The sequence below is a fragment of the Bufo bufo genome, chromosome 1 (genome assembly GCF_905171765.1).
Source record: "Bufo bufo chromosome 1, aBufBuf1.1, whole genome shotgun sequence".
NCBI lineage: Eukaryota > Metazoa > Chordata > Amphibia > Anura > Bufonidae > Bufo > Bufo bufo.
In genome coordinates this window covers 101,540,197-101,563,423 of record NC_053389.1, presented here as the reverse complement: position 1 = coordinate 101,563,423, position 23,227 = coordinate 101,540,197, and the positions used below count along the sequence as shown (strand labels likewise).

The following is a 23,227-nucleotide window of genomic DNA, read 5'->3' as shown; positions in this document are numbered from 1 at the left end:
ATATAAAATGAGGCCATGCATCATAGACCTAATACCGAGCACTGAGAGGCCCACGGTAGATGTTGCGTCCCTTTTATGTTTCTATAGACCTTTTGTGCACAATGGAACCATAACAAAGTCTGCTATAGTGGTCATGCTATACCTGTGTACTATTTCTAATGTAGACAAAAGCAAGCTATGAAATATATACAGTGCCTTGAAAATGTATTCATTCCCCTTGAACTTTTCCAAATTTTTTCACGTTACACCCACAAACTTAATGTATTTTACTGGGATTTTATGTGATAGACCAACAAAAGGTAACGAGTATGAGTGAAGTGAAAAGAAAATGATACTAAGTTTTCAAAAGTTTGAATAAATAAAAATCTGGAAAGTGTGATGTGCATTTGTATTCAGTCCCCCTGAGTCAATACTTTGTACCTTTCGCTGTAATTACAGCTGCAATCTTTTCGGATAGGTCTCTACCAGCTTTGCACATCTAGAGGCTGACATTTTTGCCCATTCCTCTTTGCAAAATAGCTCAATCTTATTCAGATTGGATGGAGAGTCTCTGTGTTCCTTGGTTTTCATGATGCTGTTTGATCAGTAGTCTTCTCTAACCAATCTGAATGAATGAGGCCTTCACAGAACAGCTGTAGTAATACCGAGAATAAATAACACACAGCTGGACTCTATTTACTAATTAGGTGACTTCTGAAGGCAAATGGTCACACTGGGTTTTATTTAGCAGTATCAGAGTATAGTGGGGTCTGAGTACAAATACACACCACACTTTTCCTAACACTTTGAATTGAGGTGAAAAAGTTTAATCTGGGTTTCATGAGAACAGACAATCTTGTTTTTGAGAGTCCTTTAGGTGCTATTTTGCAAAATCAGGTGAGTTTTCATGTGTCATTTACTGAGGAGAGGCTTCTTTCTCATCACTCTACCATTAAGCCCAGATTGGCGGAGTGCTGCAGTGATGGTTGACCTTCTGGAAATTTTTCCAAAGTGACCATTGGGTTCTTGGTCACCTCTGTTACCAACGCTCTTCACTTTACTTAGGTGGGGTGGCCAGTTCTGTGAAGAGTTCTGGTAGTTTCAAAACTGTTTCATTTAAGAGGTATGGAGGCCACTGTGCTCTTGGGAACTTTTAGTGCAACAGAAGTTTTTTTTTATCCTTCTACAAATCTGTGCCTCCACACAATCCTGTCTCTGAGCTCTACAGGCAGTTCTTTCCTCCTTATGAATTGATTTTTGTTCTGATATTCATTGTCAGCTGTGAGACCTTATATAGACAGGGTTGTGTCTTTCCAAATCATTTAAAAAGACTCTCGTATTCAACTCGATTGCTTTAAAGTGCTGTATTAATTTATTAGGTGAGTATCTAGTCAGTAACTGAACGTTTTTGGTTAAAAGGCCTTATTCAGAGTACTATAATACATACATACAAAGAGCAATCAGAATGACAGATGTCCAGTAAACTGAATTTACCACAGGTGGCCTCAAATCAAAGTGTAGAAACATCTCAAAGATGAACAAGAGAAATTGTAGGCTCCCAGAGCTAAATTTCAAGTGTCATAGCAAAGGGTCTGAATACTTATGTCCATCTATCATGTGATGTTTATGCTACTGGTAACTTCTTGTGTGGCATCAAGGGTACTTTGGATCTTCTCATGCACTAGGGTTAGTGTACGAATGCCAGCTCTCTACCACCTATAGCTATGTCTCTGTTTTTGACTAATATATAAGGCATCTTTTCTATGTCTACCTTTTAAAGAGGGTCATTTTCTAAACTTCTTCTGAATATTAGTGGAAAACGCTTTACCCCTTTAAGTCAACTTATATTTCAAGATATATTGTTGACTTGGTTCTGGCAAGGGCACACATACCATAATGAAAACAGTTTTTTTAAATGCTTTTGATCCCCTAAAAACAGACATTTCTTATAGACCTTCTCTCAGGCAAGACATGAGAAATTGTTGGAGAGGCATCTCATGCCCTGGGTTGGAGAAGTGTGATGTCATAAAACAAAATTTAGACCAATTGTGTGAGCCCTCCCACGTGTGCTCGGTGCATACCTTTGAGGTCCTGACTTTCCCCAGACGAACTTCTGCATGTTCACCACATTGGGTTTCCTTCACAGATTCTGGTTTTCTTCAAAATAATAAAATACTAATAGTCCAATTGACTTACTATAACTGTGACTCAAATATGTACAGTATGTAGACAACATAGAGATGGAGAGTCTCACCATACAAGTGGATAGATTCTGTATATAGCACCTAAGAATACAGATGTGTCCTTTTTATTATTAGCTTTCTTCTTGGCTCAAGAAATCCCGAGATGAACCTTGAAAGAAAAATCATTGTGTTACTCAGGAACAGAGGAACACAAGAGTTTTAATTAATCACGGGAAAGGTATGGAAGGACATATATATCGGTAAAAGGAGAATAGTAAGGAAGGCATGACATAAATAGGAAAAATCAATATGTCCTCTTGTAACCTGACATACTGTAAAGCATTACATACAGGATTTATGGGTTTACATGGCTGAAGCATATCAATTTAATGCTGCTTTATATATTGAGCTGCTGCACAACATTACAACATCATGTTTTGCTATCGATCAAGACTTTGACGTCACGTCCATTAACTGAAGCTTGGTGAAATGAAATGAAATAAGATAAGGCCGGAGCGTTGACACTAACACATATCCAGCAGTCAGCCTCTGATCTGGATGTAATTTTGGGCTACAGGACATGTAATAAAAACTCAGACAGACATCTAGTTTTCTCTTAACAGCTTGTCTTGGGTTAATGAAAATGCAGCCCATGGATTCTCTTTAACTTTCCACATCCAGGCTTCAGACATAATTGAACAAAAATGTAATCTGCGTTCGCGGCTTTCGATAATTAATAAAGACAGATAGCGCTGGGCTTAAGTAACCAGTTTCTTACACTTCACTCCTTACTGCGACAGCTGAGAAACCTTTCTGGCATTGATTAATGGCGACCAATTACTTCCTTCAGGTAGACACTGCTTAATTCATGTGTCGCTTCACCTACCATATATATTTTTTTCTACTACTTGTGAATTAAGGAGGAATTTTAATGGTCTCTGATTTGGTTCTATATTACATTGTGGAATTATTTTTGACATTAAGCACGGATATACAGTATAAATACATAGTTTTACATGAAGAATGAACCATAAGAATGTACTTATGATAATAAGCAGTCATGATCTTGATGAATTGCTTCTTCAGCCTTAAACCATTGTCAAGGATGTGTTTTCCAGTTATTTCCAGTCACTTAGGATAGGTCATCGATATCAGATCATGGTCTGAATATGGACACCACCAAAAGACCAGCTGTTTGAAAGCGCTGTGGTGCCCTTCATTATTTACCAATCAGACCTCCGCACAGCTTTACTACAGTTTTGTCCAAATCAGATGAATGGGACTGAGCTGCAATACCAGGCACCGTGGTGGCTAAAAGTATAGAGCTGTGCCTTCTAAATAATTAAGATGAGGTGCTTTCTGGAGCACAGTGGCCATTTCCTAGAAGTGATAGGGGGTACTGAGGGGCAGACTCCCACCTATCTCATATTAATGGCCTACCTTTAGGATAGGCCATTGGTTTAAAGGTTGAACATCCATCTCATCTCAGGACTGGAGAACCTCATTGATTTTCATGGCTTCGATGTCATGTTTTTTTCTAGGTTAATGTGACGCATAACCTTGATGTGATATGGCAGTTGCGCAGTGTCCAAGAGAGTGGCATACCAGATCAAACTGTCACATCAAAGGCAGAAAAGTCTCTTTCTTGTTTCCCCCTATACCCAGTTTCCAAGACCCTTGAGCTAATTCCATACCCCCTTGTTTCCTAGCATTGCAGTTCCAGGAGGCACTTGTCACATAATTTCAAAAGGCATGGGACCATTTTTGACTGAGCACCTTCTCTCTAAGAGATTAATGGCAGCCATGTTGGCTACATCTACAGTGTAGTACATACACCATTGGCTTGGGTATATTTCTTCTAGAAAGGATCCACAGCTACTGGGTCAGACGCATTTACACCATTCACCTTTGTTTCCACCTGGTTCAGTGGTGGTAGTCGGCTCGCTATTGCCAGAAGAACCCAACCACTTGCAGTGCATCCCTGGTAAACACCAAATCAGAATATTATCTGAATAACAACATGTCTGAAGAGTGTTCTAATAATGGTGACATTTCCATGGACTTCAGCAGTCTATGGGCTGCCACAGCCTGAACTACCATGGGTCTACAATGCAACCTTGGGCATTTTAAATTCTCAATAACCTTCAAGGTTAATATATTAGAACAATCCCGCTTGTAAAAAGAGCGGGAGTCATTATTCATACAATTCCTCATTAGACTCCGGCTCTAAGGTTCAGCTTCACTTTAATAGGACACCAAAAATAGCCATTTGTAATAAGGCAAAATGTACACGAGTGTGTTCACAATGCAATTGGAACATGAGAAAGATGAAAGTACCCCGAGGAGTTTACCGTACAAAGTAATAAATGTCTAATTCTAAATGTATGAGTAACATCATACCTTCTCCACTTTATACTCACTGTACACCACAGACCACACAATCCTCTGCGGGTTAAGCTAGAATGGAAACATGGAGTAATATTCTCTTGAGATTACTCTATTTCTTTGAGCTCATGCTACACAACTGGCCGACACACCAGAGATGGAAAGTTCAAAATGTTTAAAGCATTAAGTGAATATGAAGTGTTTTTCAAATATATTCATTTTCTTTTTTTTACCTGTCTTCATGTTGAACTGACAGGTCATGAAATATGTATCTCAAAATATTATTTACAGACCCGTCGATATCTCCTTGATAATGATAAAAGAAGCTGTATCACTACAGAAAAAGAGTTTATAAAAAATTTAATACCAAGAATGTGTAAAAACGATCGAACAAAAGTTAATATTATAGTTCTCTGGAATCTTCTCAAAATATTTTTCACTCAGAATACTTTATTGCGATATCTGATTCAGGGAGCCCTGCTTTGTCAACAGCGGCAGGGTTGAGTGTGTTGATCTAGTTGTAGAAAGTGATTGTCCACTGAGGATCAAGCTCATGAGGACAAACAAAACATATGGGATTAGGGTTATGTTTTCACAGTACAGGTTTTCTGGAGAAATGTTTTTTGGATCTGTCCCGACTCCCAATCATCTGTCATAGAGACAGTATTGGTTTGGGTTGAGTTCATGTTGGTCGTATATGGTTGTAACTTCCTGTCCCCAAAATATAGGCAACTAGGGGGGAAATAGATCAAACTGGTATGTCAAAAACTGTTGTAGAAAAGTTGCACATTTCCACATAAGTCCCATTTTGCACCAAAATGTGCAACTTTTTGCCATTTTACGATACCCTCAGCACTTTTGAAAAGTGGTTGAGAAAGTGAGCATGATTAGGTTTGTTAATTAGTTTCACTCCAGCTTCATAACTGCGACAAGTCGCAAAATCACTCCAGTAGGGGGGTAGTGTAGAAACAGGGGGGACGCATTTCTAGACAAAAAGTGAAAGGTTAAAATTTGTTAAACAATGTGTGACATCTGATAAATTTGGCAACTTTTGCCAACGTAGCCAACAGGCTTAAAAAATGAAACACAGTTAGAGATGAGCGAATTTCTTCAAAATTTGCATTGTGACGAATGACTTCATCACGAACCGCATTTTTTTGTAAGTAGAGGGTGCAATGACAGGGAGCTGCGATAGCACCTCCCTCCTTTATTGTACCCCTCAGATGCCGCGTCCATACATGATCGCGACATCTGAGTTTAAAAACTGTGTAAAATTAACAATAAAAAAACAATTACATCAAACTTACCGCCTCCATTTGCTGGAGACGGGCCGGCCGGCGCCATCTTGCTTGAAGAAATCCCGTGCGGGGCGAGATTACGTCAACACGCCAGCTGGTGGCCCGTCGCCAGCAAATGGAGGCGGTAAGTTCGAATTTTTTTGTTTTTTATACTATTTCAGGAAAAATCGATTCGCTGACACGAAGCACGAGGAAATTCGGCTTCTAGGTGAATCGAATTTATCCTGAAATTCGGATCGAATTATACTTCGTGAGATTTGATTCGCTCATCTCTAAACATAGTATATAATGTACATTCCTATGGAGAGCTATATACAATATGTCCATATCCTGTGTATACAGATGAGCAGAGTCAATAAAGACTCTTCCTGAAGGCTAAGGCCATATTCACACCGCCAGTATTTAGTTAGTGATTGTGAGACAAAATCAGAAGTGGAGGATACACAGATATAAGGTACAAGGGAATGATCTGCTCCTGTTCTATGTTTAGAGCCGCTCCTGGTTTTGGCTCACAATCACTGATGGAAATCACTGACCGAACACTGACTGTGTGAATAAGGCGTAAGGCTGGGGCTTCCTAGAATTATTAATCTATTTTATCTATCGATGTGACAGCTGCAGTGCACAAGATTGCATACAATGTATTGCTGTAGACTACAGATGTAGCTCAATTGTTAAAATCAATTAAAAGTGCTACAAAAAGTCTACTTGTAGCCCCAGTCATAAAGAGGACCTGTAGCCTCTCCTGAGTAGTAGTTACTACCTGCATTGCCCATGTAATAACAATATTGGAGCATCTATTCTTGTGACTATGTGCTGTACCAGTCTTGTATTATTCCTGCTAGAAGATATTACTAACAGTTTGCAGTGGAAGTCCAGATGGAGGCTACCAGTTGGGAGCGTGTCCTTTCACAGTATACCCCTGGCTCCTCTGTCAGACTGTGCAGCTAGTAGCACCCACCTGGATCTTCATTGCAAACTGCTAGCAATTCATTCCTAACTTCTAGCAGGAATAATAAAGGAATTGCCCAATATAGAGTCACAAGAATAGATTATCCACAATTATTACAAGGAGATGCAGACAGGTCAGGGGAGGTTACAGGTCCTCTTTAAAGTGTACTGTACTTGTGATAGATGGACTCCGCCAATAAGATGCATGCTCTAATTGGCCAAGAACCAAGATTTGCTTCAGTAGGTGTTCAGGGGAAAACTCAGTCCAGACACCCTGGTATTATTGCCTAGAGAACAGAAAGTTAAAGGGGTTGTCTCATCACAGACAATGGGGGCATATCCTAGGATATGCCCCCATTGTCTTATGGGTGCGGGTCCCACCGCTGGAACCTGCACCTGTATCGGGAATGGAGCCCCGCAAGGTGGTGGCTGGAGGACTCCGGTCCGGTCACCACCAAGCGCACTCCCCATAGAAGTGAATGGGAGCACACTGCCACCTCTCCCATTCATTTCTATGGGCTCAACGGAAACAGCCGAGCCAGAGCTCTGCTATTTTCGGCGGCCCCATAAAATTTTTACGGAGGACTCCTGCGCATGCGCAGTGTGCCCTCCACCACTTTCGCGTTATGGTTATAAGTGGGGGTCTCAGCGGTGGGACCCGCACCTATAAGACAATAGGGGCATATCCTAGCGATATGCCCCCATTGTCTGTGATGAAACAACCCCTTTAAGGATAATGGAATACAACATGCCTTGTCCTTGTTTTCTACTACAACAGATCTTAGGGTAGAAAGCATCTTATAAGATGTGTGGCCAAGTGTAGCCCCTGAGATCAGCTATTGGGTGCAGAATTTGAGCCTTATATGGATGTTGTGTGCTATAGGCAGGGGCCTAGCTAAAGGCTCATGCCCCCCCCCCCCCCTCTTAGTGCTTTGTGGCCAGGGACAGGGGAGCACATAGCCTTTCTACTGCCTAAGTTTAAAATTGAAATGGCTCCCCTCCCCCTCAAGCCAAGTTCTTAACCTTACCCCTCCCTCCATCCAGAGGTGTAACTTGACCAGCATGCACTTTCTATAATACCAGTGTCTTCTTATATGGCACAAGGGTCTTTGGGGCCCCTCAGGCTCCTGGGCCCGGTAGAGACTGCTACCTCTGCACCCCCTATAGCTACGCCCTTGGATATAGGATAAGTCTAAAGCAGGACATATAATTGATGTCCTTGGTGGGTGGCATCAGGACATAGGTCTATGTACTCTCTGGCATGGTGACGCAAACAGCCGCTATCATATCATAACTTTCAATACATAAAAAGCCTCCTAGAAATGATTATCTTCACTGAAGTGACTCTGCGCTCTACGTATTCTGCCAAATCATCCCAAAACGATGTTCTGTCACACTCCAGGGAGAACATCCACCTACCATGATGAGAAGTATGTGGAGAGACCTTGATTGTTTCAGAATTGGATCCATATCCCCGAAGGACACAAAAGACTCCTGATTAATTAATATTTTGTATTAGAAATGTGTAACTAAACATGAAATGAGAGATGCTTGTCTCTGTATTATGATTGATTCTGCGCTCCACAAGACTCACAAAATGCTCCAGTTAATTAAAGATTACAGCGGCCCAGATGGGGGATTTAATCTGCCGGAGTTTTATTTCACCGCAGTTTTAAATTAAAAAGATAAAATTCAGGTTAGCCGCCCTGGTAGCAATCCCAGGCTTTGTGTGAACAGAAGCAGCAAAATCTCGGGCTTATTCCAGGAAGAGAAACTGTGTACGGGAAGGAATAACTTCTAGACCCATTCTCTCTCCGGCGGCAAAATAGACTTAATGGGATAAAGGAAGCTGTTTGCATTGCACCGCTTGTTACTGACTGCACCTCATTATCTCGGCTTCTAAATTCTCAACTATCTGGAGTAATCTGTCATTTTACACAGTGTCGCACGCGGACCAACAGTATATCTCAGCTTAGCGCACGTTCACATCTGCGCTAGTTATATTCGTTGGAGGAGAAGAACGACGACAATAACGGAAGCGCCGGATTCAGCACATCACAACACATCCCACTGACTGTAATGGGGTCCATTCGGCTTCCTCTTGGGTGTCGGCTTTTTGAGCCTTTTTTAGCAGAAGAACTTTTTTTGTCCGCTATTTTGGCAGAATCTGCAATGGAAGTCCTGAACGGAGATGTGGGCAAGCGCTTACCGATCTATAGTATTCGTTTTAGGGCGGGTTGACATCAGCGTTAGGAATTCCGTTATTGCTTTCCGTTATAACATGGTTAATAATGAAATTCGTAAGATGGAATACAAAAGAGAAACCTTTAGAGGCGTTCTGTTTGGCTCCGTCATAATAGAGGTCTATGGGCAAGTCTAACGCATCCGTCCGGTTTCTGTCATGCAGGATGGAAAAGAAAGTCCTGTTGAAATAAAAGTCTGCTAAGACGCAACTTGGCGACGGCTGAGATTTTTCTTCAGATATTTTGCAATTGTTCTCCCGCTGCAGCGCGTTAATTGATCGATCGCTGAGCTTCTTCCACTAATCCAGACCAAAGTGAGCTACAATGCATAGATGTGAGGGGGTCACCGTCTGGGGCCCCCAGGATGAGACATATGATGCTCCAATTGAATACATCTGTGACTACATTGAATAAGCCATGAGTGAGTGATATAACATGCAGTTTGTGTGACTGGCCACTAGAGGCCCTTAGTCGGGCAGCCCCCTCAGAACTAATGGAGCGAGATGTTGACAATTATTATAAAAAGAAAAGTAATCTTATCGCTGCACTTATTGAAATGGACTGTTAAAAGTAGCTTCTTATTTATTTTGTGCATTTTTTGATTATTTTGTTGCCATGCCCTAACTTTCTGGGAGAAGCTAGAGCGGCTGGAGAAAGGAAGTGGCGGGAGGACAGAAAGTCAGCAGTTAGAGAGCAATGGATTCAGACATGTCTGCTAAATTGTTTACCTGAGGTGTCCTGTGATCAGCCAGAGATTGAAGGCTTTATCCACAGCAAGCAAGGGACGATTGTTGAATATCTGCTGCCTGCTAAAGAGGATCTGTAGTCTTCGTTTCTAATCAGGAGCTGAGGAGACCAGAGGCCTGCGGTGGATCATCCATCAAGAAAACCAAGTTACCATTCAGGCCTGCACTGGAGATCTCTTATAACATGGTTATAAGAGAAAATAATAGCATTCTGAATACAGAATGCATAGTACAATAGGGCGGGAGGGGTTAAAAAAAATAATAAAAAAAATGTAACTCGCCTTAATCCACTTGCTCGCGCAACCAGGCTTCTCTTCTTTGCTGTGTACAGGAAAAGGACCTGTGGTGACGTCAGTCCGGTCATCACATGGTCCATCACATGGTCTTTTACCATGGTGATGGATCATGTGATGGACTATGTGATGACCGGAGTGACGTCACCACAGGTCCTTTTCCTGTACACAGCAAAGAAGAAGACAGAAGAGAAGCCGGGCTGCGCGAGCAAGTGGATTAAGGTGAGTTAAATTTTATTTTTTATTTTTTTAACCCCTCCAGCGCTATTGTACTAAGCATTCTGTATTCCGCTCATGTGAACAGCCCCAAAGAAATGAATGGGTCCTGATTCAGCGCGGAATACTCGTCTGTGTGAAAGGGGACTTAGTGCGCACTTTGAATGGGACTTAAATCCTGAGATCAGGTCCCCCCCTGCAATCAGGGTGAGGACAGGTTTTGGTGCCGTTGCAGCAGTTAAAGCTTTACTGCGACAGCCGTGGCTCCACATCCCGGCTCTGGAGTTACAAATAGCCACGTGGGAGTTCAAGGGAGTCTAGCTGAGGTGGGGTGGTGGGCATTACCGGCATCCGGGAGGGATAGTGTGGGATTTTTTCTGTATTTGACCTCAGTGAGCCACAGAGCCCCTCAGCCAAGATCCCAGGTACACAGACTCCAAATTTGGTGTTGATTCCTAGTGGCTTCGGTTCTCTGTGTTTGGTTAGGAGATCCTGACGTATTTAGCGGCATTTAGGCAAAATATAAATCCTTAAAGGTACAGTACCTAAATTAGGGAATTCCCGGCTGGGGTCCCTCTGTGGACAATCTTGGGTTGCTAGAAACCCAGAGAGATTGTACCACCACTTCAGTACATCGGCTGGATCACGGTGTACATTATATTGTAAAGTCAGTAAAGTTCACACAGCTCACTGTCCGTGCATTCATTCTTGTGTGGTTCACTGTGTCCCAACGGACTCCCTCGGGTCCACCTCTTACACAGAGAAAACAGAATTCAAGCTGTGACGGATCTGTCATTGGATGGATAGCAACAGACCCTATTGACTTTTAATAGGTTCAGTCATGAGCCGGAAAAAAATTTGCTGCATGCTGCGCTGTTTTCTCCATCAAATGTGACAGAATCTGCGAAGCCTCAGATTCAGATGCGAACGGAGCAAAAGTGGATGATACAATCACTAAATATTCTAAGAAGTGCCGTTTTCCTGTACAGCATCACCAGTCACATTGTAGATCGGACCATCCATTCTAATCGCTGACCCTAATTAGACGCATTATGTATTCCTCCTCACTGGTTCTGATAAAATAATAATCCCTTCTGCAGATTAATCACAGCAGGATTATAAAGCTCATTGATCGTAGGGTGTTTTATGGATGAGGAGTAACGCCGCTGCTGGGATAATTGGCTGACATGCTCTCTGATCAATAAAGTCAATCATATCGGGAGTTAGAGCACTACTTAAATATGCCATTATTTATCTACGCCGCTCCTAATTATGTATCTTTCATTGCCAGGAAAGTCATTGCCTATAAATAAATCAATGGATTACATTACATTGAATTTCACTTTTTTTTAGCAGCCTATGAGAGCTTACTTGGCAAGATCATTTAATCATCTGAATTAACGCTTTTATGTGCAGACTATTGATGCATATAACTCTCATCATCCTGTTATATGCACTGTTTAGTTAGGACAATTTTTTTTTAGATGGCTTGTATGTTGGGCTCATCCACCCACAGGGCTGTTCAGAGCTCCTAAAATGAGCAACGTCAGCTTGTAGTGTTACCACCATGTAGCAGGGCCACCACTGGACCAGCGATGCCACTTTATATGACACACAACCCATTGACCAGCTGAATGGCAAAAGCTAAGACAGATAGTTGTCTACCATAAAGACAGAATTACATAGATATCAACATTTAGACCTTTTTCTACTCTTAAAACAGGGGTAAAAAATGGTGAATGAGATGGGCCTACTGGCCCGTCCCCTTCCCTGCCCACGCCGCGCCCACAATTTTAGACCAATAGTGTCGGTGATGTCACCGGCAACACTGCTAGACGGAAGCTTCTGGGTGGCAGAGAACCGGTACATCACTGGATCTGCTGAAAAGCCCTTTCCCTGCACGGTTCAACGCAGGGCAAGGGAGAGCATCGGAGCATAAAGTGCTCTACTGCTTATCTCGGAGGGGCTGCCTGGGTGAAGAAGGGGATATGTCCGGGTCCAGCTCTGAACCCATTTTAATCCCTTGCCTCTAGTGAGAACACATGCACACTCGGCCAAGCCAAGGGGTCTGGAATGAATAGCTGTGATGGCTGTGTAAAGTGTATGGCCAATATTAGATTTCTGTGTGGCTCATTGTCTTCATTGTGCTAGCTGCATGACAGTAGTTTCCGTATACCCATATTAGTGTGATATAAATGTGAACACAGCCTTTGCCATTTCAGAAGGGTCTGGGAAGAATTGTTTTTGCATATTCAGTCCTGTATAAGTGATTTTAAAGTACTTTTATAGCAATTTCATGGAATGGCTTAATACTGACTAACATAATCCAGACACCAAGTTAGGCTCAGAAATGCGCTGTCACATTTGATGTGATCCTGCAAAGAGGAACAAAATTAAGATGTATTTTGCCAGTGGAGTAAACAATGAGTGATGAGGGAAGATTGAATAATCTGTCTGTGCCTGTCTGGGAGGACAGAATATTATATACTGACCTTGTGTTCTAACACATGAATTGTAAAATGTGCGATGAAGAAAGCATAGTAACAGCCTAAAGGGACATGATCGTATGTATATTCACCGTGCAGCCAAAAATAAACTATTGTGCCCTGTTATCTGCCATTTGAGGACTCTGGGCATGACCTCCGCAGCCTGACATATTTAATAATACGTGTGCACAGACCTCTCAAGGCTCATCGTACTGCAGCAAAAACCTCATAAACTCCAAGCTTTTTATAAGCTCCAGTTTTATACACAGTGGAGTCCCATTATTACAACCACTTCCAATTTTCGACGTCGGCAGCGCATAGCTCATGAAGGAAGGCACGTGTGGTGAGCTGGCTTGGTGGGTATATAAGATGTGCGATAGGCTGTCTGCACACATATCCCTCGTTGCTGTCATGGGTAAAAGGGGCGATTTATCAGAGTTGCAAAAAGGGATGATTAGTGGCTTTTGGGCCATGGTTGTAAACTGTTTATGTGCTGCCGTGGTGAAATTGTATTGTGGGTGGACAAATGGGACCATGGTAAATAAGTGACGTGGATACTCCGGAGCACCACATGCCACTAATTTAAGAGGAGAATGTCTACTACAAGGGCAGACGACACACTAGAGTGGAACAGAGCACCACCAAAATGGACCAGTGGGTTACTAGACGTGTGTCTAAAACAACAGTTCAGCGAAATCTACTGTGTATGGGGCTCTGAGGCAGACGAATGGTCACAAAGTTGTATAAGCAAAACAGGCTTCAATTTTCACTGCAGTATCATAATTGGACCTCCGCTGATTCGCAAAGGGTTGTCTCCTCTGAGGAGCCATGTTTTCTGCTTCATGGAATGTATGGACGTTGGTGTGGAGAAACATCAGAGAACAAACTCCCTTTAACCATTGCTGGAAGAACACAAGCTTGTGGTGGCAGTGTTATGGTCTGGGGGATGTTTCTGTGGCATTTTATTGGCCCACTCATCCATGTAGAAGGCACTCTCAACCGATTTGGGTCCATCCTTGCAAATCACATACACCCAGATGGGATCTTCCAGGAAGACAATTTTACATGTCACATGGTTAGAAATGTCCAACATTGGTTATAAGAGCATGACCAAGACTTCCAAATACTACCCTGGCCCCCTAATTCCCCAGACTTAAACCCAATTGAACATCTGTGGGACCACCTCTATCGTTGTGTTCACTCTATGGATCCTTCCCCACACACCCTCCAGCAGCTGTGGCATGTTCTGCAGTCAGCATGGCTCCACATACCTGTGACAACCTACCAGGACCTTAATGAGTTATTCCCAGCCTGTCTAGCTGCTGTCCGTGTTGCACGGGGTGGTCACTCTGGATATTATCTGGTGGTCATAATAATGTGATTTGACTGTGTATATACTTTAGATTATAGGGGTTGTCTGGGCATATATAACTAATTGCACTGTTGAAAGATTCATGCCTACCTTCTGGCATGGTCACCTGCTCTACTCCATGCTTACTTGGCTTCAGTGGAGCTAGTAACCATGACCATGACTGGAGGGAAAAGGTACAGACCAGAAGATGGACAGGTGGGAGCCAGCGTACAGAAGTGGAGATGCCGGGGGCACATATGTAGACCTTTCAATAGCAAAAGCAGGCTGTGGGCATCAGTTAAAACTCCTTAAAGTTTACTGGTAAGATGGGCGCATGCTATTAACCCTTATAAGGAAATCCTCCCCAAAATAGTTAAAGAAGCCCTAAACACACAATATACAGCTTATAAAAGGGGCTGATACTATCAGTCACACATGTATGTATTGTATATGTGCACCAATGCTTCTAGGGTAGAACCTTCATAATACTGGGTCCAATGAAGCATGTCATGATTTTCCCTTCTATATAATCTAAAGACAAGCACAAACTCCATCACATCTGTTTTACAGAGCTGTTTCCCTGAAGCATTGCACTGTAATACGGCCCCATGTGGAGAGACATGGCGTGCCTACAGCTATGTAATATGGAGCAGCAGGGACTCCGCGTGCCCCCCACCCACCATCTCCATGTACATGGCATGGCTGAGGAGTGAACCCGTACAAAAATCGGAATACTTTCCCATCTAAAAATATAGTGTAGGTTAAATTTCTGCTCGTGGGTTTTGAGAAATAGAAAATTGGACCTGCCCTTTAAATTGTACCTCTCTAACAAGACATTTCTAATTTCATTTCTCCTAAAGGTCTGAGCTTTAGATGAAATGCCAGGGATAAACCTCAGGGACATATGTTTTGTGGTAGGGAATGTACTTCAGATCCGGGTGTTCATAGACTGAACATATTAATGTTTAACTTGTACCGAATAAAGTGAAAAATGTGATGAACGAAGATTGGAAAAAGATTGCATTGGCCGACATTACTCAGTGTTATAGAGAAGCAATCTGTGTAATACACCTCTAAACTTTAGAAAATTGTAAAGTCAACGTGTGCGGTGCGCGTAGCCACGCCTCTAACTCTGCCCAAAGCAGAACTATACACACCCGGTCCCTATAATGCCCCCACATAGTAATTATTCCCTCTTTGTGCCAGCACATAGTAGTAATGCTTATATGTGCCCCTTCACAGTAGTAATGCCTATATGTGCCCCTTCACACTAGTAATGGCCACATTGTGCCCCTCATAGTAGTTATGCCCACATTGTGCCCCCTACACAGTAGTAATATTCACATGTGCCCCTTCACAGTAGTTATGGTCAGATATGTGTCCCCCTTTACAGTTGCTATGCCCAGATATGCCCCCATCACAGCAGTTATGCCCAGATGTGCCCTCTCACAGTAGTTATGCCCAGATACGTGCCCCCTCACAGCAGTTATGCCCAGATGTGCCCCCTCACAGTAGTTATGATCAGATGTGCCCCCTTACAATAGTTATGCCCAGATATGTGCCCCCTCACAATAGTTATGCCCAGATATGTGCCCCCTCAGTAGTTATGCCAAGATATGTGCCCCCTCACAGTAGTTATGCCCAGATATGTGCCCCATCACAGTAGTTATGCCCAGATATATGCCCCCTCACAGCAGTTATGCCCAGATATGTGCCCCCTCACAGCAGTTATGCCCAGATATGTGCCCCCTCACAGCAGTTGTGCATACTCAATGGTCATCAGCTTTGCCTAGGCAATAGATTGATGCAAAGATGGGAAACATAGCTGTTCTGTTTACATATGCATGCATTTCAGGGGAAAAAAATATTAAGGGTGTATGTGTATGATGTGGAATACAGTCTTGCCATGTAAGACTACATGTAGTACATATAGCCAGTTGTGAAGTAGTTAAAGGGAATCTGTCAGCAGTTTTGACCATTGTAAACTGCTGACAGCACTAGGAAGGAGCTGGAGAGAGCAATACAAACATACAGTACCTTTTGTGGAGCTTTTGTCCCCTGGAGTAGTGTGAATATGAAGGTTTATTCTGCCAAATTCTGTTCTTGCAAGGACCCAGAGGCCCAATTGCTCTCTGCATTGACCTGATTCACAGCCCCTCCCCTCTGCTCTGAGTGACATCTGTAGGGGACTCCTGGTTTGATGCTGCAGCTGTCAATCAGAGCAGAGGAGAGGTTCTGTGAAGCAGCTCAATCCAGAGAACCCTTCACAGTGAAGCTCCACCTCCTGGGCACTTAAAGGAGCAGGAGCTGGCAGAATAAAACATCATATTCACTCTATTACTGATGATAAAAGCACCTCAAAAGGTATGTTTGTCCTGCTCTCCCCCAGCCCCTACCTAGTGCTGCCAGCAGTTTAGCATGGTCAAAACTGCCGACAGACTCCTTTAAAGGGTGTATGCACTCTTCTGAAACTTTATTGTATTACTCCAATGCATCTAAAACAACCAGTTATGATTTAAAATATTCATATACATATTTAATGTGTTTTTAATGTGCACCTCACTATTCAACTCCTACACTCACCCCACCACGATTCCATAGTCCGTTTCATGACAAATTGCTTTGAGTCATAAGGCACGAGAAGGGAAAGCAGCATCATTCATTAGGTCCAGATAATGAATAGTGCTGGAAGATCCATCAGCATATCTATGAAAAGATTAATGTTAAGCATGAGGTATGTGCGAATGCCGGCTATTTCCAGCAATTCGTTCCATCACTTGCACAGTCTCTGGTGTCTCCACCAGCATGGTCGCAATTCTCGCTGTTTGATCTTCACTCCCCAGTCTGTGGGGATTTGTGTACAAGTCAATAGCAAATAGTGTAGTGATAGGTTAAAAAGTGAAGGGCTTCTTTGAATACACATGAGCCACGGATTAATTTTTACATCAGTCAGACGGTGGCTTAAAATCCCAAATAGCCCATGCTGGTTTTCTACCTTCTAGGAGTACAGTGTCCCCAGCAGGGACAACTAACACTCCAGGCAAGGACGTTCTCCGCGTGACATCTAGGTACCTTATACAGGAGGCATTTGCAGACACTGCTTTATCTTATCACACTATCCTTACTTATATAGTAGTTCCCTTATATATTCCTATCGTTGGAATCTCCCCCTTTATAAACTGGAGATATTCCATATATTCCTTGTGACCTCCCAGTCAGACCATCCTCAGACACTGGTCGTCTCATGCCCCTTCTGTTCCATTGGCAGTATACAAGATGTAGCCCACCTAGAATCAGCTGCTAAAGAAACCTGCTTGGGCAAACTGACTAGTGCGACTGTGACAACACCTCGCCTTAAGGGCTCATGCACACGACAGTATGTAGTTTGCCATCCACAAAACACGGATCCACAAGAAATATGGATGACGTCCGTGTTCATTCTGTATTTTGCGGAACGGAACAGCTGGCTACTAATATAACAGTTCTATCCTTGTCCGTAATGCAGCCAATAACAGAACGTGTTCTATCTTTTTGCGGAACGGACATACGGAAACGGAATGCACACGGAGTAACTTTCGTGTTTTTTTTGTGGACCTGTTGAAATGAATGGTTACGCATATGGTCTGCCAAAAAAAAAGGGAACGGACACGGAAAGAAAGTACGTTCGTGTGCATGAGCCCTTAAAGCCAGATACCGTACTAATACACTAATACTAAAATATTTGAAAGATTAAACTAAGACAGTGTGCCACATTTATCACAGTGGATGATAAATCTGGTGAATGGCTAGACACTTTTGTCTACCTTCACACCAACTGTCGATTGTCTTACTATGGCAAAAGTTGGGCGTACGTTATTGCATCTTACGCTTGGGCCTCAATGTTGACCTGGAAAACCAGTGGAGCTAGGTGCAGTAAATAATTCTTTTTAGGGCATTTGCTTCATAAATTGGTCTAATACCTGATACATTATGGGGGAAATTTATCATCTCCCTTGTTCCAGAAAAGTGGATTTAAAAAGTCGCAAGCTGTGTGTTTGCAACTTTTTTTAAAAAAGAGTCACATGTGTCTCTTTTTACCCCACCTTGACACTTTCCTAACAGGGGGCGTGACAAGGGCAGGAAAGTGGCGAGGCCAACAGCTGAGAACTATACGTCAGCTCTGATCTGTTGTAGATTTCTGTTTAGGCACACGGACTGCCAGAGGATGCATGTAATATATGATAAGGCCTACGCCTCCAAGAGTCCATAGGATATCAAAACCTATGCCTCATCATGAATGTGGTGCATCCTCCAAGAGTCCATGGGATATCAAAACCTACGCCTCATCATGAATGTGGAGCATCCTCCAACAGTGCAGGGGATATCAAAACCTATGCCTCATCATGAATGTGGTGCATCCTCCAACAGTGCAGGGGATATCAAAACCTACGCCTCATCATGAATGTGGAGCATCCTCCAACAGTGCAGGGGATATCAAAACCTGTGCCTCATCATGAATGTGGTGCATCCTCCAAGAGTCCATGGGATATCAAAACCTACACCTCATTATGAATGTGGTGCATCCTCCAAGAGTCCATGGGATATCAAAACCTATGCCTCATCATGAATGTGGTGCATCCTCCAAGAGTCCATGGGATATCAAAACCTACGCCTCATCATGAATGTGGAGCATCCTCCAACAGTGCAGGGGATATCAAAACCTATGCCTCATCATGAATGTGGTGCATCCTCCAACAGTGCAGGGGATATCAAAACCTATGCCTCATCATGAATGTGGTGCATCCTCCAAGAGTCCATGGGATATCAAAACCTACGCCTCACCATGAATGTGGAGCATCCTCCAACAGTGCAGGGGATATCAAAACCTGCGCCTCATCATGAATGTGGTGCATCCTCCAACAGTGCAGGGGATTACAAAACCAGGGCAGAAAGCACCGGTCTTGATAAATCTCCCCCAATTTACTGGAAATGCACCAAATTTCGGCACTAGGTGAAATCACGTTAGTAAATTTGCTCCTTTTTTTGTGAAATGTTCCTTCAAGTAATTACGTGCTATATTTCTTTAAAGTGCCGCTATACTTTGGGAACACTTTTTGATATTTGATATGGAGCGACAGATCAAAAGTTTTGATCAGTGGAGGTCTAAGTGCTGAGACCCCCAACGATCGTGCTTTTTCTCCTCACCACAGCAGACAGATGTGAGACGGACTACAGGCCCATCTTGATTCTGTAAGGGTTCTCATCTGTGAGAATAAAATAAAATGATTCATGGGACACTGACATTACTGAGAAGTGAAGTTTGTCTGTTTTCCTTACAGTAGACAGCTCCACCTTCTCGCACCCTGGTTGCCCTCACCTCTGACGTGCAGAGGGTGGGCATCATCTCACTGATCTGAACACTGCGTCTGAATCTTCAGCAGAGCCGTGTTGTACGGTATCTGTCATGTCAAAGACTTAGAACTGCTTTGATTTTTGGGAGTTGGGAACTTGCTTATTTATATATCAATTTTTTTTTTTCTGTCTGGTGATTTTATATTCCACATTGACCAGATATATAGAAAACATAACCGTATACCTGATGTGATCAAAAGACATCAAACATGCGGACATTTTAATTTTAGCTATTCCCAGAGGCCTTTGTGTTTCCATTCAAGTTCAGTTTTGATGAATACACCTACAAATACATGATCTTCAGAACTTTGATATAGACTTTCCTACCTGGACAGGATATATAATACTGTCTATGCTGATCTTCCAAGTTCATAAATAGAATTCCAGAACTACAGTGTCAACTGACACAGCAGATAAGCATGAGGGTGAGAGCAGAAGGAATATAATTTAAACTTGTATGTCACTGGAGGCCTGTGAAAATCTGTTTGACAAAACCTTGTATACTCTGCCACAATTGGTAAATTCGGGGCAGGTAAGCCTCATCCCTTGGACTATTTCCGAAAATTAGGGACAGTCCCTGCAAATTTGGGACTCTTGGCAACTAAGTGGTTGTTGCCCTCCATCTGCAACCATTTACTGTAACAAGACTCCTAATCTTCCATTCGCCATTTGTTATGAAAATGTCTTCTTCGGTGGCAGAGCCTTTGGACCCCTTGGGCCTCAAAGCTTGGCGCAAATGCTGCCTCTGCACACCCTGGCTACACTGTAGGTTTGTGTATCACGTAAAGTTCATTATGTGACTCCCTGTGAATTGGCATAGCATGGCATCGGTTACTTTCTATCCAGGGGCATAGCTAAAGGCTCATGGTCCCTGGTGCAAGAGTTCAGCTTGGCCACCCCTTCCCTTAGTGCTTTGTGGCCTTCATGCTGCCTGAGGCAAAAATTGAAACAGCACCCCACACCCCATACCAAATTCTTGACCTAACCCCTTACCTCCAGCCAGAGGTCTTCTTATTTGGCCCAAGGGTCTTTGGGCCCTCTCGGGCTCCTGGGCCCAGTAGCGACTGCAACCTCTGCACCCCCTGTAGCTACGACCCTGTTTCTAGCCTGGTCCTTGTACCCACCCACCTCTATGGGTACAAGGTTGGTTAGGCTGTCATGTCTGGCTATGGGGTACAGGCATACTTTCCAACTTTTAGCAGTTGGAAAGTGGAAGATGACTAAGTCTGGTGCGTGAAACCAAATGTTTTTCAGGGCATCGGCAAACACCTATTTTCTAGGACCCTCCCCTTATTGTGACGCATCGCGCCACCTTTAGAGCAAGTATAGGCACCAGGGCTGCCTCTAATGACACACCATCTTGGCGCCACACAGTTAGAGCTCATGAGGGCCTTATTTTCAGGAGAAAACAGCCCTCCATGAGCTGTGTTGAGAGACTTGCCATCTCCTCTGGAAATACAGAAAGTCTCCCTTTTTTTTCCAGAAGCCTTTTTGATGTTCTGGTAGAGTTGCTAATTATGGTCACAGGTAAATTATGTAGTGATGATCTCCAGAAGTAACCTTTTCTGCTATAAGGTGGGCATTAACATGAGTAAACTATTGGCATCATGCCGTGCTGTTAATTAATGTCTGGTGCTACACCACGGTGATGAAGCTTCTTTCATTTCTCTTTTAATGTGTAAGGACGGAGATCTATTAATGCACACGAGCTGGGAGGGTTGCCATGACGGCTTAGGCAGTGCCAAGGCAAATCAGGCTTTCTCCAGTCATGTTCTCTCTTGTGGGCAACAACAAATTACCATCTTCCACTGCTAAATATAGATGTACTCACCTGTACGCTATATTAACTCTACCGTACCACTGGAAGTCATCTGGAAAGAATTCAAAGAGAAGCCGTGTGTGCCTGTTGTCATCTTCCATCTGTATGCTACACTCAACTGAGGACCGCATCTCTTATTTTTTTCTTCTTTTAGTTTTATGTTGGAAATAGTAAATCAGAACTCCTTGAATCCATGGGATCTGGATTACAGATATTCTGGATTATTGGGCCTCAGAAAAATATAGAAAAATCAATGGTAAGGGTAGTAAGTGCTACAGATTAACAACATATGGTACTGTGAGGCTCAGAACATTGCAGCGGTAACATACAAAGCTATTAAAGCAATTATCCCATATAATACTTGCTAACTCTTCTGGAGGCTCTTGGAAAAAGGGGAGACCTTCCTGGAAAACCGCCCTCCATGAGTGCTCACTGCATGTGGGGCCTGGATAATGCATCAGTGCTGGCATCCAAACATCTTCTCAAAGGGTGCATAAAGAAAGTGGAGAGGCCTTCACAGAAAGAGGCAGAGTCTCAGGAAAAGGGGCACGACCACGTCTGAGAAGAAAAGACCACCCCTAAAGCCATCTTCTAAATGTTGGCATATATCTATGATTTCTGAGGGCTCTTTCAAGGAATGGTGGAGGTCTCTGAAAGTGATGGTATGTCTTTTCAATATTCCCTTACTTACTATGGTGGGAAAGACTTAAACATACTTTCATTAACCACTGGGCCACCCAGGTCTCTACTTATCCCCTAGACAATAGTAAGACAGGCAGTCTTAAAGGGATTCTCCACCTTTTTTTAAGTGATGGCCTATCCTCAGGATCACTATCTGATTAGTGGGAGTCTGACACCCCACACCAGCGCCGATCAGCTGTTCAGCTATAGTTCTGGCACCAGAAGCAAACAGCTCGGTCTACTTTGTAGTGGACTGAGCTCGTCACTGCAAAGCTGCTTCTGTTGAAACCATTAAAAGATGGACAAGCCCTTAAGCAGATTTATCACAGTAGCAGTTACTGGCAGTGGCGTACATAGAGAAGTAAGGGCCCCATAGCAAGGATCAAACATGGTCCTACACACAGGACAGAAGGGTTACCGCCTAAACCCCTTTCTATTACCCTTGGGCCATTTTTTCCACTGCCTCATTTACGAAATTTTTTTCCTTTTAGAGGGTACATAGAGTCCTGACCAAGTTTTTACCCCCAGTAGAAGAAGGGATGATCCCAACTGGGCCCCCTCTTACACTGGGCCCCATAGCAGTCGCATGGTCTGCCGCTATGGTAGTTACGCCCCTGGTTACTGGGTAATAAATCTGCCGCATCTTTAGACTGTCTACAGTAACTTTACACCACCAAATTGTTGGCTTAAAGGGGTTCTCTGGGAATACTGAGCTTTTAGCAAGTGTCCACAGTGTGCCTCTCTAAACAGAAGATTCCTACTTAACTGTTTCCTGACACTGAGGTCCTCTGCGCTGCCTCCGCTGGGTCCATGTTCCAATCCCTGCAGTGTTGACATCTGGCACAGCATGGGCACAGTCACATGCTCCGCTTCAATGGCGACATGCTGCTTGTGACCACGTCACCGCTGAAGCCAGTCAATGGCTGCAGCAGAGCATGTGACTAGGCCCATGCTGCACCGGATGTAAACACTGTAGGGATCAGAAGGTGGAAACATCTGCTGTATCTTTGAGGATCAGAGTGGCGGGGAGCAGGTAAGTATGAATCTCCTGTTTAGAGAGGCAAGCTGCGGGCACTTGCTAAAACGCAGTATTCCTAGTATAACCCCTTTAATGCACCTAAAAAAATTGCAATTTTTTGGCGCATTTTACATGATGTCACACCTTCTTTCTGTTAAGCCACAACTTTTGTTGGGTAGTAAAAAAA

The 23,227-nt window shown here is 43.3% G+C and overlaps 1 protein-coding gene across 2 annotated transcripts in view; it reads left to right on the top strand.

The window, feature by feature from the left end:
* Positions 1–23,227, top strand: part of PLCH2 (phospholipase C eta 2) — a 741,045-nt gene that overhangs the window by 425,797 nt on the left and 292,021 nt on the right. The gene's annotated exons all lie outside the window — the stretch shown is intronic.